Raw genomic sequence first — 17,250 nt, 5'->3', positions numbered from 1 at the left:
TCTCTCTCTCTCTCTCTCTCCCCCCTCTCTCTCTCCCTCTCTCTCTCTCTCTCATTGTAGCAGCAGTGGTGACACGGACTTTTTGCTTGTTTGCAGGGCTAGAAATGGAACCTAGGGACCTCACACATGCTCAGTAAGTGCTCTACTGGCAAGCTGGATCTGGTCCAGCCAGCCCTAAGAGTGATGATGTCCATGGAAGCTTAAAATCCAAGAAACTTACCCAGGAGTGGGAACGGACAAAACGGGTCATAATATCATCCGTTGCAGAGCCACAGTTTAGTATCATCAGGAAGGAGAATAGAGAGGTTTTTCAAACTTCATTCCAGGGTCTGTTTGCTTTGTCTGAGGAGTAAGTCTTTGCCTTGAGTTTCCTGGGAGGAAGGCACTCTTTCAGTCTTCATGGAGATGCATTTGCTCAGGTTCCCATGGTGGGCAAAATGGATCAGTTGACACCTGCTGATCCTGAAAGCAAAGAAACACCTTGTATGACATTTACTGCAGTTGGCAAGTGGCCAGGATGACCCAAGAAAGATGTGATCGGAGAAGCTGCCTAGGATTTGGTCCCAGAAGCACTTGGTCTGCGGAAACAGTGCAGATGCCTGACTGAGAAGCCATGTACTCACTCTATGTTGCATGCCAGAGGGGTGCAAAGTTAGGGGAATCCCTGTGGCCACACGTTCCTAGATTAGCCATATATAGGTTTGGGGTTTTTTTGGGGGGGAGGGGCAATTCTAAGAGCTTTAGCTTCCTCAGCTGTAAAGTAGATGGTAGTGTGTAACCACAGGGTTGTTAGGGGGCATAATTGAGATTGCATGGAAATGTACCTAGTAAAGAACTGGAAGGGAGCGAAGGTCCTCAATAAACAGTAGCTATTTTTATCCTATACGAATTATTCAAACAGACTCGCTTGCTATGAAGAATAGCACAGTGACATAGTTCCTGTTAGGAGGTCAAAGGCATGGAACCGGGAGAAAAAGACTCAGTGGCCCAGTGCCAGTTATGACCAGAGCCCACATTGATGGGCCCTGAGGGTCTTGAGGAGGAAGAGCCTACAATTTTTGGCACCAGGTAACAGCTGAGTTAGCTGAGCATGGTGGTGTGTACCTGTAATCCTGAGCTATACAGTTAGACCCTGTCTTGAGTGATGAGGAATAGGCAAGGAATACTAAAGGGGTTTGACTTGGTCTTGGCTAAGGGCTCCTGATGTCACCTGGGGATGATATTCTGCACTTGGGAAGACTAAGGGGCCTCCTAGGGATCTTCCAGAAACATGTGCACCCAAGTAAGTCACTTGGCTCCTCTGACCAAGAAAGAGCTGTGTATATTCATCTCATGCTCCCATGGGTCTTTCCAGATGGTATTTCCTCTTCTTGCCTTGTACTTGACTTAGCTAATTACTTCTGCCTCAGTCTTCCCCAGAACCACAGATCCACTCCCTGCACATTAGCACCACCCCTACAGCTGTCTTGCTTTCTTGAACTTGCTTCAAATATCAGCCTGTGCTACATACAGAATAACAATGTATCAGGCATTCAATCATTCATTCATTTATGTTTCATTCAATCTTTCTTTCATTTTTGTTTTTGAGACAGAGTCTCACCATGCCTGCCTGGAACTCATTATGTAGGCTGTGTTGTCGCCTGCCTCTGCCTCCTAAGTGCACCATCAAACTGGGTCTTTGTTTTGTTGTTGTTTTTTGAAACAGAGTCTCTAATGGCCCAGGCTGGCTCCCAGCTTTCTATGCAACTGAGGATGACCTTGAATTTTTCTTTTCTTCTCTTTTTTGTTATTGTTGCTTTTGGTTCTTTGAGACAGAGTTGTTTCTTTTTGTAACCTTGACTGTCCTGGAACTAGCTCTGTAGACCAGTCTGCCCTCAAACTCACAGAGATTCACCTGCCTCTGCCTCTGGAGTGCTGAGGTTAAAGGGGCCTTGAATTTCTGATCCTCCAGCATCCACCTCCAGAGTTCTGGGATCACAGAAGTGTGCTACACCCAATTTTTTAAAAGTGTATTGCTGGGGTTGCTAGGGGTAGAAATCAGGGCACTGTAACGAGCGAGTGACATCCCCAGCCCTTGTTTGTTTTTGTGGCAAGGTCTAGCAATGTAACACCAGCTGGAGGCACTGCCATTCTCAGCTTACTCCTTGATTTGTAATCAAGTTATACATAGTCTGTGTCTGCTAGGTACCATGATTGGCGCTAGGAGGGTACAGTCTAGAAAGCTAACAACAGAAAGAGCTTATTCAGGAGCCGCCAGCAGGCCTGCTCAAATGATGAGGCAGTCTGTGGCAAGCAGTGAAATGGTAGAAAACAAGTTGCTAGGTCAGAAAGTTTGGGTTTCTTGGTCTGTTATTTAGAGACATGACCTCACCATGCTGCTCAACCTGGATTGGAACTCAGTATGTAGCTCGGGCTGACCTGAAACTAGAGGTCCTCCTGTTTCCCTCTTCCCAACTACTGATGTTACAGATGTGACCACACACCTGCCTAAGAAGTTTGAGATTTGTTTTAAATGTGACAGGAACTAATGAAGGTAGTGTTATTTGGCACGCCGCGTGTTTGCTTTTAGTTTTTCAAATTCACTTATTTATATGTGTGTCCCTGAGTGTTTATGCAGCACAGGCTGAATGTGGAGGTCAGAGGCCAACTTTCGGAAGTCAGTTCTCTTTTTCCACCACGATGCTCATGGGGCTAGAACTCAGGCTATTAGGCTTGGCAACAGGTACCTTTAGCCGATAAGCCATCTCACCAGCACCTAGTTGATTCATCTTTTGAAACGTGATTTTGCCTGGCCTTGAATTCATAATCCTTCCTACTTCCTAAATACTGGGATTGCAGGTGCTCACCACCAAGCCCAGATGCGACATGTTACAAAAAGGCCTGTCTAGCTGCTATGTGGAGGGTGGACTGGAGGAGCATGAGAAATGATACCTGGAATTAGAACCCTAGGTCATCCAGGCAAGAGAATGAGTTGGCCTGGCCTATAGTTACTGCAAAAAGTTGAAGTTTAGGTAGAATACCGAAAGTACAATTAGTTGTATTTACCAGAGTGCTTCAGAGAAGCAAGGAAGAAGGTGAAGGAGGGGACTTATTCTCATGTAGGATTTTGTGTATGGCTGTGTAGTGGGGGGTGATTAAGAACATGGGATTCTGGACAGAGGGCTACCTATGTTCGAATCCTGTTGGCACAAATTCCCGTGACTGTTCTGAAGTCCTTTACTTCAGTTTTTATATGTGACTCGTGGATAGTGACTACCTGCTTTACTGAATAATTGCAAGAATTCATAGACACTTTATATTGTGTGCTTGGTTACCTAAAAACCACGGTGCAAATGTTAGCTGTGGTTACTAAGCTGAATATGGATGCCAAGGTGAGTAGCTGGTCTGCAGTTTGATATGGTGGCCTGGAACTTGGGAAAGAACAAACCAAGAATCACCAAGTGAGAGTATTTAAAGTCAAACGGGGATGAAATTTGTCCGTCAGGGGGTTATCCAGGCCCAAGACCATCGGAGGAGCAGAGACAAGAGCCCAGAAAGAAACTGAAAGGGACTCTCAGTCTGGAAAAAATGCCCTATATTCTGCCACCAGGAAGCCATGCCTCTGGGAAGTTAAGGAAGACATAGATTGAAAAAACTGGGTGGTGGCACACTTTGATTCTAGCACTCAGGAGGCAGAGGCAGGGAAATCTCTTATGAGTTTGAGGCCAGCCTGGTCTACATGGTGAGTTCCAGGACAGCCAGGATTATGTAGAGAGACTGTCTGCAAAAACAAAACAAACACTCCCTGCCTTAGCATGAAGGAGGTGTCTAGTTCCCAGTACTTTCTGCAGAACACCTAGGGAGGATGGCTAGAATGGTGTGATAAATGATGATGTATTATATAGTCACAAACAAGGACCATTTCCCTAAGCTGATAGGAAGTCATACACTTAACTGCCTGTACCTGTAAATCTGCTTGGAAGGCTGATACAGGAGGATTGCTTGAGCTCAGGAATTGGAACCAGTTTGTGTAACCTAACCAGCCCCCCCCACGCATATTTTGGCAGCTGTAAGATGTAGCATTAAGTTTTCCTGAATAAAGAACAGAATAGTTTAGGCTAATAAATTTGGAGCATAGGCACTGCTGGAGGTCTGTGACCCACCCTCAGGGGAAGCTCCATTACCCATGCTTTTTTAAAAAACAAAAACAAGAACTGCAACATAACCATGCACAAAGCCGGGTGTGTTTCTCTCCTTACCACAGACTCTGCTGGCTTCCCAAACAGTGGAACTCTTCATGGGGGGGGGGGGGATTCAAATGGTTGATACACAATTAATGATATTGTTTAGAATTGTTTAGAATTCTATGCTTTTATAAACAAACAAAAAACTTGGAAACCAACAAATAGGAGGAAGGAAATGAGCCTGGTGTGGTCCCAGGCCTTTAATCATTATACTAAGGAGGCAGAGGCAGGCAGATCTCTGATGTTAGCCTGGTCTTAGAAAACAGACACATGAAGCCATCTGAGGCCCGGAAAGATGTGTCAGGGGAGAAAGTAACACTACAGAGTCATAATGGAGCCTTCTAGAATTGGAGACAGGAGACAGCTAGGAAGAGACTGGTGTTTATATTAGCAGGTATAGAGGCGACTTTAAAGCACCAACAGGCTGTTCTGGGTGCTGTGGTGACATCAGGATAGATGGTTGGCTTTCAGCAAGACAGGTAAGCTGCTTTTACAAGTTACCTGCAATAGTGCTAAACAGTGGTTAAGTTTGTCAAAAAGATACAAGATCTGGGGCCCTTGATAAGACGTTAGCTTGTGGGTGGGTGGGGGTGTGTGGAATTGTCAGAAATTTATGTAAGTTTTTTCCCATAGGAGATGACATATATGACCTGAAAGACTTTGGGAAAATTGAAAATAAAAATCCCTAGAATTTATAGCCCTGATGGTTTTGCTGATGGTCTTGTAAATTGTATATTTAATCAAAGGCACTTGAATGTCTCTTTTTTTAACTATTGAAGAGCCATTTAAATGTCAACATAAGTGATTCCCTCCCAAATAGTGCTGTTTAGACATTAGTTCCTCTAATAGACCATAATGATTCATAAGGAGGCATTTCTCGACTCTAAATTGTAGGCCTATTGAAATATAAATTAAGATGATAAATAATTTGACCTTACCTGAGAGTACTAAGTATTTACACGTGTCAAATACGAAATTACCCTGCATATCAGGGCCCCTAAAAAGGCTGCCTTCGTCTCAGTAAATAAAACGGGTTAATGAATTTCCCTTGGAGAGCGGAGGAAAAAGGGGACTACACAAAAGACTTTGCTCTAGGGGCTCGGCTCTCCCAGCCCTGCAGACGTGCAGCGGGCTGGGGAGAGAGGTTCCCCCGGAGCGCCAGACGGGTGCTGGCCGCCTTTGGCGCTCGGCGCGTTCCCCTCTCCCCCTCCTTCCGCAACGCCGCTGGAGTTTCAAAACATGGAGTTTCCACAGGAACTTTGCCAGGCCGAGCTCGCAGCCCTCCCAGGATCCCGCAGCGATATTCGCTGCAGTCGCCCAGCTCCTCCTCCCCGCAGACCGTGCTGACCCGGCGGCCACCCAGAGCAAAGCTCGTCGGCCCGGTTAACTCCCCGAGAAGGCGCAGAGCTTCCGGGGCCCGGCGCCCCGACTCGGGTCCTGCAGAGATGATTATGTCTTCCGTGGGGCCCCTAGCCGAAGCCATCGGCTGAGCCAGTGTGCTGGCCCGGGGCTAGGGACTCCAAGGGGCGGGGGACGCCAAGGCGATTGAGGCCGAGTGGGCACGCCGGCTGCTCGCGCTGGGGTTTGGTTTTGTTTTAAAGCCGTGTTGCGCGCCGGGGTTGGGCGGGGGGAGATGAGATGCAAGGGGGGCGCGTAGCACCTTGTCAATGAGAAATTTCCTGTTCGCAAGACTCGGCTTGCAGTTTCTGTCCTGCCCTTGAACTGACAAGTGGATCTCCGCTGCGAGAGTCCTGGAGAGTCACGCCTAGCGCACGCGGGGGTAGGGGTGGGGGCAGCGGCGCCGAGGCCCCGGGAGCCAGCAGAGCTGGGCCGCCGCCTGCCCTCCCTTTCCCCGGCGCACCCGTGAGCTCCGAGCCGAGCGGTGACTAATCTGTGGCTCCGGGCCTCTTGGCGCGAAGCCCGGGCTCGCCTCCCGCCCCCTTGTCCCTCCTCCTTCCCCAGGCCCTGCACGCAGAGCTTCGCGGGGTGAATCTTGCGGGCTGCCTCCGCCGCCGCCGCCTTGCCGGGAGTGTGGGAAGCGGCTCGAGGCGAGCCACTCGGGAGTCGTTTCCAGTCATTCTCCTTCGACCCCAAGCCCCGAGTGTGCGTGTGTTTCCTTCCCCGTAAGGCACTTTGATCAGCATTTCCTCTGTGCAACCGAGGAGCCAGGACGAACTGGGGCTTTTTAACCCGTTGCGTGCCATATCCACCGAGGGCTCCAAGGGGGCATGCCTTGGGAGTCAGGTCCACCCGATTGGCTAGGTTGGCAAAGCCGGAGTCATATGAAGGCCCGCTGGGTCCGGGGCACTTGCCCTGGTGCGGCACACTCTCCTATGGACAGCAGGCTGCGAAGCCTCAAGCCTGGGGCCTGCGCAGTAACCCAACCTGCCCGGCGAGGCACGGTGCGGTTTGAAAGGCCCAGCGGGCTTAGGCTTCTGGAGGATACAGGGAAGGCCTGCAGGAGCTGTCCTCGAGCATCCTGTTCGCTGGCGCGGGGGATGGCGCTCACCCCAGGGTTGGGGGCCTTCCTCTTGCCCCCCCCCCGTACTGGGCTCTGGCCACCGCCCCCTCCCTTGACCTGGCCTCGCTAGGGAGTTAATGATTGATTTACTGGCTCCGAGAGGCCGGCGCCCTCCCAAGCTATTTGTCCAAGCTAAGGAGTTGCTGGAAAGAGGTGCAGAGGCCTAGAGAGCGGGGGTCCCCTAGGAGGGGAAACCGGGCTCCCGACGGGAAGGAACGACCGCTTGGTTAGCTTCCACTGGGAGATTCTAGCCGTGTCCGCGGCGAACCCGCGGGAGGCCCGGCCTGGACGAAGAAGGGTGCATTTGGAAGCGCCACATGTAAATGGATTGGCAGCTGGTGATTAGGCTGCCCGGTTTTATGAGTCATAATAGGCCGCTCGCCTGGCCCTCAACCTGCCCGTTGTAGACTTGGTGTGCTGGGGCCCAAGCAGTGCACTACTCCCAGCCGCAGAGGGGGATGCTCCAGGGGGCCCCGGCCGCGGGAAGCGTTGCACAGGATTTCCTCTCATTTCTCGTAGAAGGCAACACAAACACCCTAAATCAAACTGCTCCGACAACCGGAGGCTCCACACAGACACATCAATAAGGATTTCGCCTCCCGCGTTCGAACGCACTGAAACACTTGTCCTATTTTTATGCAAATGACACCACACAAATAGATCTCGCAGGCCCAGGAGAGGGGCGGGAGGAGGAGGGATGCCGGCGCCCCACCAGGGGGCGGTAAGGGGGGGCGTCAATCCCGCACCTCGGGGCCCGCGCTGGCTCGGGTGCAGTGGAGCTGGCACTAACCAGGAGGCCCGCCCCGCGTGCGGTGGCTCCCTGCCAGCGCCGCCTAGTCGGCCGCGTCCCCAGACTGCCTGCAGAGGCGGATTAGGGAAGGAGCGAAGCGAGCCTGTGACTAATCGCGGGGCCTCGGACCAGAGCACCAAGGCCATGTGCGACTGACAGGATCGACACTAGCCGAGGACACGGCGACGCCTCGCTTAATTGCAGGCTTAAAAAATTGCCGCCTGAGCAGCTCCGGTGCAGAAAGCCACAACATATGCATGGGTCTGGGTCTGGGGAGTGCGCCCTGGGAGGAGGGGTTGTTCACATTTCTCGCCTAGAGAGAGGAATGTTTGGCCGCTCCTGAACCGAGGGAGCTAGTTCTCTGGTCCTCGTCTCTGCTGGGTCTTCCAGGGGGGGCCGCTGAGTGGCTGTGGGTGAGGTGGCCAGCCACCAGCAGTAGCTTTTCTATCGTTTGTCCGTAAGAGTCGGTGTCCCCCTCTTGTAGGCGACCCGATAAAGGAGGCCTACAGTAAAGGGTTGGATTACAGCGAGCCCTTTAAAAATAACCACACGCGGAACACTTTACTTCGCTCCTCTTCTTTACCCACCGACCGAGACACAGGGCCCCGAATGACCAAAGGAAAGCTAAGTCAAGTAAAAGCAGCCAAGGAGCAAGGTCATTGAGTGCCAAAAGTCTGGGGTCACAGACACGAACCCTCGTCTTCGAAGGCCTGTGGTCATAGTCCTAGGCCTCCTTTCTGGAGCCCTGGGGCCTCTCAAGAGCAAAGCGTCGACGGGGCGACTGGTCTGTGAGTGGGGGTGGGGATAGGAAGGCAGTGGCGGGGAACCCTGCGAGAGAAGTTTCCACCATGCTCTGATCTGCTGCTGCCAAAATCCCCTGGCCCCTCCCCGCCCGCACTACCTTCCGTTGCCACCACAAGTTTGGTTTTAACGAGAGAGCTCTATAGAAAAGCAAACCTTTTCTATAGACCCCGAAAACAAAGGGGAAAGAGACGCGCGAGGCCGCAGAGAAGCGTCTGCTAGCGTAATGGTGCCAGGCCGAAAGCAGAGCATTAGAACTGCAAAAGCCGCGCGGGCGGGAGGAAGTGCGAGGCGGGAGGCGGGAGCGCGGGGAGGGCGGGCGGGGGAGGGGCGCTGCGCCATGTTTCCGTGTCACCCGCCGAGTCGCCGGCGCTGGGCTCGACCGCCAGCTCCCGCCTGCCTCCGTAACAGCAGAAAGCGTGCGATTAGCAGCCAGACAGGCGGGGACTCCGGGCCCGCGGGGCCGCCGCACACGCCGCCCGCGGCCCCGGCCCTCTCCCCTCCCCCGCCCGCCGGGTAATCCTCCTCCTCGCTGCAGCGCGGTGTGCACTCTCATTAGAGCAGGGTGGCTTTTCTCTGCGCACTCGCTCCGCTCCCGCTGGCAAAACAACGCCTTCCCCGGCCGGGCCCTAGGCCAGGGAAGTCGGAGAGGGCCGGACGGGGGCGGGGTAAGGCTGGGCCAGCCACGCAGGTTGCCTCCGCCGCCCGAACCCGGGCATCCAGAAGATGGGGAGGACCCTTTGGCCCTCCTCCGCGAGCAATGGCAAAGCCGGAGGTCCGTACCAGACTCTCTGTCCCTCGGGAAAGGGGGGGAGATGCTGGTGCCATCCCGACCTACTGCCGGTCCCACACGAGGCGAGAATGCTCGGGGCAGATGAGTGTCCGTGTTGAAGAGCGGGGGTGGATACTGGGGACGGTCCCCACAACTGCATTTTGTCCCCTATGTGATTGCGAACGAACTCTTAAGGCCAGAAGCTGGATCTCAGGTGTTGTCGCCCTCAGCCCCTCTGGGAGACCAGTGCCCTCAGCAAGCCTTTGAGCTGTGCATTTGACCGCCCCGAGTGAGGAGGAACCTGGGGAGGATGCTACCCCACTGCTTTGGAGCCCCATTTTCTGTTCCGTGCTTCCCTTACACGACACTAGGCAGCTTCTCCCAGCACCACGCGCCCAGCTGCAGGGCCCGGAGCAGGTGTTCCTGCCTGGCCGGAGTGGCGGCTCCGCGCCCCTCCTGTCCCAGCTGCGGGGCCGGGGGACGAGTGGGGGGAGGCGCGTTGGTGCTTGCGACTGAGGGACGTCTCACCGGACGTCTCCCGGGAGGGTCCTCCGTGCCTAAAGGGGGGCATCCCAGGGTGCGGACAGCCGCCTGGAGCCAGGAGAGATTTGGGGTGACGGGAGACAAGCTCCCGTCTGGAACTGCCCTGGGGGCCAGAGCAGGCCTTTCGGGGTGGCGGGAGGGCTTCCGGTCCCCGTGACTGCGGCGGCGGGGCGGCCGGGAAGTTCCCGGCGCGGCCGCGAGGAGCACCCTCCCCTGGCTGTCGCCGCCGCCGCGCAGCTCTCGGAGCGGCGCCCTCAGAGCCTCTGGGCGTCTGGCGACGCCGCCTTCACCTTGTGCGGAGATCGGGGCTTCAGGGTGGTCCCCGCCCAGCTCCCCCACAGGGAGGCGGGGGTCGGGGACCCTGCCGGAGCGGCCGCTCGCCTCCCAGCCCCTCCTCGCCGCGCCGCGGCTATGGCGGGCACGTGAAGCGCAGCTCGGCGCCGGGAGCCCGCCAGGGAGCGGCCTGGCCCGCCGCCTCAGCTTCCCCACGGGTCCAGGAACGCGGAACCAAGTCGGGCCAGGCCCCGCGGAGCTCGCTGCGGCCCCGCACCCCCTCCCTGCCCGAACCGGGCCTTGAGGCCGTGCCAGACGGCTCGCCCGAGGGGAACTCGAGCTGACTAATGGGACGCGTGTGGGCCTCCTGAGAGGCCCGGCTGTCAGCAGATGCCCGCTCGCTCGGCGCTGACGCCGCGACCAGGCTTTTCGGGGAAGGACAAGAGGAGGGGTTTCCCCGGACCGGTGGTTTCGGCTCCCTGAGGACAATCCGGCTGCAGCTGACCCTGAGCTTTGGGTCCTGGAGCCTGGCCCCGAGCGGGCTCCAGGGTGCAGAGCGGAGAAGGTGCCTCAGACCCCGGAGCCGGTGGTGGGCGAAGGCTGAGCTTGGCCTGAGGGACCGGCCTCTTTCGCCGCTTGCGATCTGGGGCCAGCACTTAGATGGGGGAATTTGCAGGCCATCCTGGGTGCAGGAACTTCGATACCAAAACCTTCAACAAATAGAAAGTCTTCCGGAAATCCCTCAGTGAGATCCCTGTGAGGAGAAAAGGGTTACTAAAACTCCGGGAGAGTCCAGTTTAGCTGGGAGTTCTCAGGGTCTAGGCTGCCTTTTCCTCCCCTTACCGGGCTTGTGAAAGCCCGCAGTTTCTTATTATTTTCAATTAACAGCCACCTCATTGTTGACATAGTTATATGACCCTCCCAAATATAGCTACCTGTTTAGTTTCAACACATCGGCTCAATGGTGAAACACAAACATAGACCCGTAACTTAGAGAAGAAAACTGCCTTTCCAAGCTTGTGTCGGACGCAGAAGAAATCCTCATCACACAGCCCTGGTTTTACTCAGCTTCATTACACTAGAAATTTTGCCCCCCACGAGAAAGACTGAAACCCCGCAGTAGAGGTGCGACTTTTCCTGGGGGTCCTCGGCATTGGAGAGGGGTTGATGGTGGAAAGGAGGTGGATTTTAAATGTCACTTCCAAATGAAAATCCTTTCCTTCGGCTTTCTTTCTCTCTCTCTCTCTCTCTCTTTCTTTCTGCAGTTTTCGAAAGGAGCATTTTTTTCGAGATAAGTGACCGATCAAAATCGCGGAGGGGAGGTTGTAAGCAGCCACTTTGCCCCAGCTTAGCCTTATCTTATCTTTCACACTTGCACGGCGGAAAAAAAATTGGCTTATCTTTATCCCCACCCCCTTCTCGCCTTAATTGCTAAAAAACACTGGTGTGTTAAACGGGCAGGAAGGAGGTCTCTGGATTGTCAGTAGAATAGGAAGAATCAAAAATGTGGGGTCCTAGGGGAAAGAAGGGTGACAGTTTCTTTTTTTCTTAGGCCTTTCTTGTACAGTGTAGAGGGTCCAGTTCCAGCTGGAAGGCACCATGCCCAGGTTTCTTTAAAAAAAAAAAAAGAATTAAAAACAAACAAAAACCCGTATGGCTTTGGCTTAGGCAGCTTCCCAAGGCCTCTTTTTCTCAGTATCCTATTTACCAACCTCTTTCCTTCATCATCCTCTCTTCTACACATATCCTCCGTTTGGGGGGTGGGGGGGTGGGCAGGATGCAAGGCTAGGACGTGCAGCCTGCTGGAAATCATTAAAATATATGCGGGTGTCTGCAAACACACACTTTTAAATCATGGCGTTTCCCCTCCACGCTGGTATATTTAAACTCCAGAGCTTGCTGGATCTCCTCCCTCTCAGTCGTTTGTCTGTGTCACCGACAGGCCGCTAATGGCCAGGCTTCCAGGCGCTGTGCATTATGCATTAGCCTCCTCCCACTGCTGCCCCACTGCCTCGCAATGCAAACCACTCTCTAGCCCTGTTTCCCCAATGGAGGCATGGGGAGGGGACTGGAGGGTCGCTAACAGGCAGGAGATGCTAGGTTATGGGGTGAAGGCACAGCAGAATGGACCTTAGGGAGAAAGGGAATCAGGTAAAATGTGCATAGATTAACTTAAACCATTTGAGATTCCCAGACTTGTGGTCCTGGCCGCGATCACCCCATGGTGACCACCACCCCACAGCAATCACTTCTGGACCTAATTTTGGGTGTGTATGTATTGTGAGGGCTTTCAGTTGCTTAGAGCTATACTAGTTGTGCTTTTCTATCTGTTGGCCTGTAGTCCTTTCTTACAATCGGGCAGCTACTGGTGATGGCAGCTTTGGAAGCTCCCCGGGTGACCCCCAGGAAGAAGAGAAGAGAAGCTGAATTAAAAATGGTTGGGGAGGGAAACAGCTATGCTGGGTGCAAGAGCAGCTATCTACCCGCTTCCCCCTTTCCTGACGCTCCCACTCACCCTGTCCCCAAACAGGGTAAGATATACACTAGAGAGCCTTGCTAAACAAGAACCCTGGCCTAGAGGTAGTATCAGGGTTGATCTGCAGGAGTATTCAGCTTTGATGGAGGGGCTAGGCAGCTCCCCAAAGCCCCCTATGTTTATGCCATTTGGTTAACACCCAGTCAACCTTTGGCAACAGCAGTGTAGACTTTGAGATTCCAGAGTGCAGGGCCTGACATAAATGTCACCTAGACCAGGAATTTTCTAATGTTGTTTCTGTGAACCATGTTGGTTCTAATCTTTGGGCCTTCCTCCTCCAAACAGCCTAGAACTTTCCAAAGGTAATTAACTTGTCCAATCCCAAATCCAACAGTTTTCTGCCTGGGGAAGGCAGCTCTGTTTAAATATTTCACAATTAGTAAAATTATTAGGGTCAAGGATAGACTTCCAATTGTTACTTCATTTGAGTTTTGAAAGGAAGACAGGAGCTTAAGCTAGATTGGTCTCCCCACCTCCCCCCCATCTCAGCCCATGAATTTTTTTTTCTTTCAAGTGCCATTGGATAAGCCTGGCATTCCCTGACTGAAGATTGTAACTGTAGCTATTCGTATGTTTTTTAAAGAACACTTTAACATTAACAGGATACTTTTACATAAACTAAAATGTATCATTTTTACCATTCAAGTGTGGCCTCTTCCAGTAACTTCACTATCTAGTGTCATAGGCCAGCAAACACCAGCTGAGGTGTCTACAGAACTACTAGGCTTTCCACTCTGCACATACCTGTCATAAATGAACCCCCACCATACACACAATTGAAAACCCATCGGTGCCCCTAATCGCAGGTAGGACCTCATGACAGGATGCACGGCCTTTCTCCAGGCCTAGGGGTAGCCAGACTAGTAGAAGCCTGGCAGGTCTGTAGCCAGCATAATCCGAAAAGGGCAGGCAGGTTTCAAGTTTGCTCCCAGAAGCTCCAGTTTGCTTTCCCAGTTTCAGAGTCTGCTTAGAATGTGCAGCAGGAGAAGGCCTGGGATTCCGAAGTCCAGGCATATGTTATAATCACAAGACCTTTTTTTGGGGTGGGGGAGTTGGAGCTGGTGGGGGAGGGGCAGACTCGGCAGCTCCACCTCCGAGACTTCTCATTTCCTTGCTGATTTATTTTTCAGCTGGTTAAGGGGCCTCCCTTCCCTTGCGCTCACTTGCGGGTCCACTCCATCTATCCTTCTACTTTCATTGAAATCCTCCCCTTTCGGATGTCAGGGTATATTGGTGGCCTGACACCTGGGTCAGTTCCAGGGGGACGTGGATGAGGGTAGTTGCCAGCACGGAGGAAAAGCCAGACCTTGAGTATCTGAGGTACCCCTCCCACGGGGGGGGGGGCGGGCGCCGCTTAAGGATCTGGTAGCAACCCCCTGAGTAAGGACACAAAATAGGACCGCCTTTCGATAGCTTTCTCTACACAGGCAATGGTTCGACTAACCAGGCCAATAGGTGTGATGCTTCTCCACTTAGGGGACCCGGGAAGATCTCACTCACATTTTAATTCTCAGTGAATTAGACACACCCACACACACAGCGCGTGCGTCTCTTAGTACTCCCTTAATATTTTTAAAATCCCATGGAATTGGGAAATGCACCCTAGGAGATGGTAGAGAGAGCCTTTAATCTCACCAGCCCATTGGAGAACACCATAGAGTCCACAGAGGCCCTTAAAGGAGAGGGGGTGACTGCCACAAATTACGTCAAAGGCAAATTTACTGGCCTGTTTGTCTCCAGCATCAAATTTCCCAAGCAGTCAGCCCTCTCCAAGGCCCCTTCGCCCTTACAGCACCCCCTCCCATTCATTTTAGCACTAGGACTTAAAGTTAGACAAACAGAGCTCTTTGTCAGCAGTCCCGGGAGGCCCTAGGATTGGGAGAGGCCTCAGGCTCCGTTCTCTGCTCCTGGATTTTCCGAAAGTTCTGGACAGTTAATGTGACTCGGACTCTGGGAAAAGCCTGTTCCTGGGAGAGTTGGGAGGTGAGAAGAGGGGGAGAGAAGGTGGCTGGGCATCGAGCCAGGGCTTCTGCGGTGCGGCCTAACCGAGCCGGATGAGCCTGGCACTGCCTCTGCTGCTCACCCAAGCCAACCCTCCCGCCCAGCCCGCAGCCACACAGCGGCCTTTCTGCCTGGAACCGCGTTCAGAGTTTACCCCACAAATACCCAACTCCAGCTTTCCAGGTTATTTTAGACTTGTTTTGAATAAAAGGAGTAGCTTCAAAAAGAAATGTTGCTACAACACACAACCAGCGGCCTTTCCCCCAGCTGTGTCTGTAACTCGCATACGTTCACTCTAATAACTTTTAATGTCTAGCCTTAAAACGTCTTTATAAAAAATAGCTTTACAGCATAATAGTCCAGGTGTCTTTCTGCTTGTTACAGGAGATGAAAAAAATGTGTAGATTATCTTTCAGAGACACCCACCCCCCAGAAAGACCTGGAAGAAAAAGGCGTGCATTCCTTTCTGCAGGCGCGGGTCCTGGACGCATTAGCGGCCCAGCATGGCTAGGCACAGCTCACTGGCCTGCCTGCCTGTCTTTTGCATCAGTTGTTACAAGCAGCTCTGGAGCATGAAGATTTAATTCTGCTCCAAGTTTCGGGTTTCAAACGGTAGAGATGTTTCACTTCTGCTTTGAGAAGGGCTGTTTTTATAACTTTGGGCTGAGAACTAAAACAGAATGAATAAAATCGTACCTAATATCAGTCCCACAGTCAGTAGTGGGCCTCACTTTTAAAAGGGAAAATATCTTCTAGCTAGAGATGATTTGGGCCTTGACTTAGTAATCAACTCGAGATGCTTTTGATTATTTTTTGGCATGTAGACGCTCTAGGGTATTTAAAAACTTTCCGCGTGGGTTTACTAGCCACTTCCATTTCGGACTTTGGTTCTCATCAAGCCTGCACACCATCCTGTCCCTAAGCAGAAGAGATAGATACTCCACCCCCTTCCCAGAATCACCTAAACCACCGAACCCCTAGAACCACCGAATAGGGTCAACTTTGGCCTCGGTGTCCGAGCCCCCAGCCTGGGTGCCCTGGTTTTCCTTCCAGCCAGCTTCACGAAGTGGAGCTGGGTTCGCCCTTGAGGCTCTGCACTCCGCGGAGGCCGGAACCTCGCTTCTCGGCTTCCCCCTTTCGCCTGTCTGCCCCCCCCCCCCCCCCCCGCCCCATCTGGCACCCAGAGCTGCTCCGGGTGCGCTGTAGAAGCTCAATACGTGTCAATTGAATTGAACTGCTGCGGGCGCAGGCTGCACGCCGCCGCTGAGCCCGGATCTGCACGACGTTACCCAGTGGAAATTTATGTGCTGAATGATGAAGCCAAAAGTTGTTCCTGGCCAAGTAAAATAAAACGCGGGAGATACTCTCATGAGGCCAAGGTGAGAGACGAGGGCAGACCCACCAGCTATCCATCGGAGGTCCGGACCGGGAAATGCTCAAGAACTGGGAGGCACTCAGGCACATCCCAGTTCCCTTTACGGCCTTCCTACCACCTTGTGCCCCCAGGAGTAGCACCCTCCCCCCTTCCGACGATTCCCACACAACTGAAACGTCCGGGGAGCTAGGACGCAGAATGGCCATCGTTGCCGGTGGTGGTGTTTACGTATAGCTCTTTGCGCCTGCAGGGGAAGTAGCTCCTCTGGGAAGAAGGGGCGAGGTGGGCTGGGTGGACGCCCACGCGCACTCACGCTCTGCTGGGCTGGGTCTCGGAGGGGACGCGAGGCCCGGAGAGCGCAGCGCTGGTGGCGAGTGGCGGCAGCGGCGCCTGCCTCTGGGGTTTGACAGCTTTGGCTGAGAGGAGTGCGAGGCGCTTTATGGTAATTGCGGTCCTCCACTGGCCTTCTGGGTAGCAAAGGGAGTCTAGGCGCGCAGCAGGGGAAGCCGCCCCCTCCGCCCCCCAGTCTTCGGGCTGGGGATCTCTTGGCCGACCTAGCCGTCGCCGCCGCCCCAGTCGGTCTGCACTCCCCTAGGACGGGAGCCCCGGCTGGGCGTCAATAGTCAACTCGGCCTGAGCTGGGACAGAGAGGACAGTGGAGTGTGTGTGTGTGTGGGGGGGGGGGACACGACACGACCCTACCACCCAGGTGGTTCGGATGCGGCGAGGTCCCAATGCACCCGGGTGGGAATCGGTGACGGCCGGGGAAAGTCGGGCGAACCTTTTCCGAGGAATCCCCCCTCAAACCCCACTGCGGAGGCGCCGCAGCGGAGGGTCAACGGAGACTGGGGAGCTCAAACTTGCGAGTGCTGGAGGCGGCGGCGGGCGGCTGTCGCCCGAGCGCTGCGCCTGAGGGGGGAGGGGAGGCGGCTGTTGGGAGGGAGGGAGGGCGGGCAGAGGGAGGGGGAGGAGGAAGAGGAGGGAACCTGGGAGGGGGGACGCGTTGGGATCGAGGCGTGCGGCGGCAGACGGAGCCCGGGCTCCCAGCGGCAAGGTGAGGCAGAGCCGCGCTCCGGGCTGAACGGCTACCGAGCTCTTCGGCCGAGGGGGAGACGCGCCGGAACCCAGAGCACGACCGAGAGCGGGAGCAAGGCGGTGGAGAAGGGGGAACACGCGAGCCGCCGGGCGGAGAGCCCGAGCCGCGCTGTCGCCGCGCAGGGACGACTTGGCCAACACACTCGCTCACACACACTCACACACACACCCAGCCCGAGCGGGCGCTCGCGGCGAACCGTCAACATGGCGCTGGGGCTCTTGCCCGGGCGCGGGCGGCAGCGGCGGCGCGGGAGCTGCTGAGGCTGACTGAGCCCAGTCCAGCTGCGGGAGCCGAGGACCGCGCGGGGCGGTCGCCACCT

At 54.3% G+C, this 17,250-nt stretch overlaps 1 protein-coding gene across 1 annotated transcript in view; it reads left to right on the top strand.

Moving 5' to 3' along the window:
• The window catches only part of Bcor (BCL6 corepressor), a 125,609-nt gene that overhangs the window by 65,258 nt on the left and 43,101 nt on the right, over positions 1-17,250 (top strand). The window lies entirely within an intron of this gene.

Source organism: Microtus ochrogaster, chromosome 10, assembly GCF_000317375.1.
Source record: "Microtus ochrogaster isolate Prairie Vole_2 chromosome 10, MicOch1.0, whole genome shotgun sequence".
NCBI lineage: Eukaryota > Metazoa > Chordata > Mammalia > Rodentia > Cricetidae > Microtus > Microtus ochrogaster.
The sequence above is the reverse complement of the archived record's forward strand: the minus strand, read 5'-3'. Positions and strand labels throughout refer to the sequence as shown.